This window comes from Ochotona curzoniae, unplaced genomic scaffold (assembly GCF_017591425.1).
Source record: "Ochotona curzoniae isolate NIBS_2020 unplaced genomic scaffold, NIBS_Ocur_1.0 scaffold_3208, whole genome shotgun sequence".
In the NCBI taxonomy this organism is placed as follows: Eukaryota; Metazoa; Chordata; class Mammalia; order Lagomorpha; family Ochotonidae; genus Ochotona; species Ochotona curzoniae.
This window is the reverse complement of record NW_024467106.1, coordinates 24,330,673-24,335,866: the sequence shown is the minus strand read 5'-3', so window position 1 is coordinate 24,335,866 and position 5,194 is coordinate 24,330,673.

The following is a 5,194-nucleotide window of genomic DNA, read 5'->3' as shown; positions in this document are numbered from 1 at the left end:
TGCCATTTGGTGGTTTTCAATTAATTTATACTTCTTTTCGCCGATTTCTACTACATTACAATTTGTCTGAGACACAAAGAAGCTGCTATCGGTTCATAAATAGATCATGAAGATCGAAGTGGGTGATATATTTTCCAGAAGGTAATGCTAGTAGATTCAAATCTTTTTAAAAACCAACAGTCATCACATAAAAATGATTTTTCCAAGAGCTAAACATTATAGTTTCTCATGTTATATAAAAAGAAAATTCTACATAACTTAGGAAAAATGCTAGAGTTTATTAGAATCCATTTGGTTATTATTACATTTCAAAAGTGTTCTCCTTTTTCTAAAAATAGCTGATAAGACTGAAAATACCATTTTTCAGAATTTTTTTATGGTTTAAAAATGTTAGCAAATTGAAGAACTGGTGAGTAATCTGACTTTATCATTCATTCTAAACTGTGCAAGATACATAGTACAAAAATTCAAGCCCATTATTCTCATCCAAGTAATTTCAGATTAATATTACATTATGGTCTTAATAATAGTTAATCAAATCTATTAAATAAGAGAAATCAAGCATTTCTGTAAATAGGTAAATGCAATAATACTAGTGAAACATAAAGAATTAGCCTGTAAGGCCCGGCGCAGTAGGTTAGTGGCTAAAGGCCTCGCCTTGGACGCCCAGGATCCCGAATGGGCGCTGGTTCTAGTCCTGGCAGCCTGATTCCCATCCAGCTCCCTGCTTGTGGCCCAGCTCCAGGATGGCCTAAAGCCTTGGGACCCTGCACCTGCGTGGGAGACCCAGGAGAGTCTTTTGGCTCCTGACTTCAGATCAGTGCAGCTCCAGCCGTTGTGGCTGCTTGGGAAGTGAATCAAAGGATGGAAGATCTTCCTCTCTGTCTCTCCTCCTCTTCGTATACCTGACTTTGCAATAAAAATAAATAAATCTTAAAAAAAAAAAAAAGAATTGTCCTGTAGATGTCTACAAGGTCTAACATGAGAGTAATAGTTCCATATAACTAATTTATTATTCGGCTTTTCTGTTTGTAACACAGAAATATTATAACAGCAATGAAATAAAGAAAAAGGAAAGCACTCGCCTTACAAACAAATCTTTTATTTTTGTTTTTTAAGGTCACTTGATCACGAATAAACATGTTTTATGAGTGTGCAAATAGAGTGTACCTTGAAAATATTTTCACTGACATTATTTTATGAACATTTTCAGCTACTGGTATTTTCACTGACATTATTTTATGAACATTTTTAGCTATTGGTATTTTTCACAGTAACATTTTGAAATTGATGTTTTATAGTCTAGATTTGATAGTCTGTTATTTACTCAACAATTGCTAAGTTTTCAAACAGCATGTTGCTTTCAGTTTTCACTATTATAAATGTTAACAATGCATATTTTTGCATGTGATTTTTTCCTTAACAATAATATAAACTCTCAGCATAGCAATATCACATCAAAAAGCTTGAATAGCTTCAAAGTTTTGGTTAAGTATTTATTTTATTTTTATTTGAAAGCGTCACAGAGAGGAGAGATAGATAGATCTTGCATTTGCTCATTCACTCATTAAATAATTGCAATGGCCAGAGTTGAGCCAATCCAAACTAGAGGGAGGAGCCATGAATCAGGATTCAGGAGCTGTTTCTGGGTCTCCCACATGGGTGCATGGCCCAAGGACTTGAGCCGTTCTCAGCTACTTTTCCCAGGACATAAGCGACAAGCCAGCATGGGATGCCAACACTATGCCACAATGCTGGCCCTTTTATTATTTTTTAAAAGATTTTTTGTTTTTATTGAAAAGTCAGATACAGAGAGGAGGAGAGACAGACAGACAGATATTCTGTCCGCTGATTCACTCCCAAGTGGTCACAAGGGCCAGAGCTGATCTGAAGCCAGGAGCCAGGAGCTTCTTCCGGGTCTCCCACGTGGGTGCAGGGTCCCAAAACTTTGGACTGTCCTTGACTGCCTTCCCAGGCCATAAGCGAGGAGCTGGATAGGACTTGGGGCTGCCGGGACATGAATTGGCACCCATATGGGGATCCTGGCACAAGCAAGGCAAGGACTTTAGCCTCCAGGCTACTGTCTCAGGACTTATTATTTCTTTCTTTCTTTCTTTTTTTTTTTTTTAAGATTTATTTATTTCTATTGGAAAGGCGGATATACAGAGAGGAGACAGAGAGGAAGATCTTCTGTCCAATGATTTACTCCCCAAACAGCCACAGTGGCTGGAGCTGAGCCAATCCGAAGCCAGGCACCCAGATCCTGTTCTGGGTTTCCCACGCGGGTGCAGGGTCCCAAGGTCTTGGGCCATTCTCGAGGGCTTTTCCAGGGCCACAAGCAGGGAGCTGGATGGGAAGCAGGGCCCCTGGGATAAGAACCATCGCCCATATGGGATCCCAGTGTGTGCAAGGTGAGGACTTTAACCACTCTGCCACCGCGCCGGGCCCCAGGCCTTATTATTTCAATTTTAAAATATTAGTTTAACTTAAAAGATGGACTCCCAATGAAACTGTTGGAAATGTGTAGACAATGGGATGCTGGACTGTCTGACATTGTAGCAGCAATGTCAGGGTACACTTAAATAAGAGATTGATGGAATTATGACTCCTTACGAAGGACTATATTATTGTAGCACCATGGGGAAAATCTGTCACAGGGTGGGAGTTTGGGGGGTGGGAATCCCAATCTATACAAAATTATACCACAAAATTCAAAAATTCAAAATAAAAATATGTCTGAAAAATATTAGTGTAATTTATACTCAGCAGCATAAATGAATGTAGCAATTTCAGCACAAACTCATGCACATATATGCTGACTCTATAGTTGTAAAAAGGTACACAGCTTTAATCCTTGAGCAAAAAAGTCACATTAAATTGTGTTTCATATGAGTCTGGCATTGTGGTGCAGCAAAGTTAAAGTACTGCCTGAGATGCTAGCATCAAGTCCAGGCTGCTCTGCTTCTGATTCATGTCCCTGCTAGTGTGTCGCCAGCCATGTGGGGCACACCTGTGGTATTCCCGCTTGCTGGCTTCAGCCTGACCCAGCCCCGGTTGGGGATTAAAACAGATTTAAGATCCCTCTCTCTGTCTCTCTCTCTTTCGCCTTCCCAATACACCACCATCAGTGTCTCTCCCTCTACCTCTATAACTCTGCCTTTAAAAACAAATCTTTTTAAAATTTTTATCATATGTGAAAGAGTTACAGATGGGGAGGGAAGACACTATGCAACACACTGACCCCATAAAATAAATATTTTTTAAAAATTGGCTCTTATGTGATTATATAAGAACTCATTATACCCAAAATACTATAGTTCACAAGTTGGTAATCATGTGGCACCTTTCAGTCACATTGTTCAACCATGTTGGAAAGGGATTTGATCATTAATTCAATATTTTTTATGTTGGAACAAGATATACTCATAAATTACTTTGCATTTCATCTTATACATGTTGTAGAGATAACAACTATGATAGAGAGAAGGTAGCGGAAGCTTTTATGCTTCTATAACAGTGTAGCTATATCTGTCTAACATTTGATCTAAGAAGAACATGAGTAAGATAAAAAAAAAATCTCTGCCCTTAAAATATCACTAAAAGGGTTTGGTACTGCAGTATAATGGGTGAATCTGCTAGCTGCGGTGCCAGCATGCCAGTTCCAGTCCCCAACTGCTCCACTTCTGGTCCAATTGCCAGTTAATTTGTCTTGCAAAGCAATGAGTGATAGACCAAGCACCTGCCCCTGCACTCGTATGGGAGGCTCGGAAGCTCCTGATTTCTAGGTTCGGACCAGCCCATCTGTGACTGTTGAGATCATTTGGGAAGTGAGGAGAGATCTCTTTCTTTTGTTTTCTTTTGTTTGTTTGTTTGTTCCCCTCTCTCTCATTCTCACTCTCCCTGTAATTCTGTCTTTTAAATAAATAAAAGAACACCACTGGATCTCTTCATGATTATATCACCTGTAGATAGCACCTTGATCTTAAGGGGGCATTTTAAAATGTAGTAAATGTTTATTTTTTTGAAAATTGCTAAGTATTAGATTCTTACACTTGCCAGACACTTGCGTACATATTGTAGTTAATTCTCCCATCAATCTTATGAAACAAACTTATCTTCATTCCATAGGTAAGAAAATTGTGACTTACACGAAGTATTTTGCCCAGAGCCAAACAGCAAATGACTAAACTGAATTCTTGTGTTGTCTCTCCTTAACATCTATGCTATTTTCACCTGTTTAATCATTTAATTTAAGTATTTCAAGGATTAAGTGTTTTTCCTTCTCTAAAACAGTTATTTTCTGTTACAAATTAAACTTTAACATTAGTATATTCTAATCTAAAACTAATTTTATAAATAAGCCAAAAGTAATTCTGTTGTTCAACCTATTACTCCTTCTAAAGTTGAAATAAACAAGCTGCTTTATAAATACATTTTCATTGGAGTGAGTGAAATTTCAGAGCGAAGTAAATCTATCTTGAGCCCAGTGTTGTGTTATGTTTATTGTAGTTTTTGGATAACAGGTTCATTCGGCGTTCTTCAGCACGATTTTCACCTTCTGGTTTTGTACCTTAGCTTATTTTCAACTGCCTTCATCCTTCATCTGTTTTTAAGGGCTCAGATCAAAGAACATATTCCTTTTGATAGCTTTCATAGTCACTTCAGTAGAAGTAACTCCTGTCTTTTGAACAGCTTGGTGATTTTCTTCTCCACTCCTCAACTTCCTTGTTTGTATTCCTTGCAGTGAAATATACATGACAGTGACAGTTCCATGGGAAATCAACTGAAAGACCTCTTAGACCTTAAGCTTGACAATGACAGTGACCTTTGTCACATTTTCAAAGAAACTTTTTAAAGGTTTATTTCTTTTTATTGGAAAGGCAAATCAGATTTGCAGAGAGGAGATAGAGAAAGATCTTCTGGTTCACTCCCCAAATGGTCACAATAGCCAGAGCTGAGCTGAGCTAATAATCCCAAGTCAGGAGCTTCTTCCAGGTTTCCCACATGGGTGCAGAGTTCCAAGGCTTTGGGCCGTCCTCTGCTGCTTTCCAAGGTCATAAGCAGAGAGCTGGATGGGAAGTGGAGCATCTGGGACACAAACAGGTGCCCACATAGGATCATGGCACTTGCACGGTGAGGGCTTAGCCATTGAGCCATCTCTCCATGTCCACATTTCCAAAACTTAATCACAAAG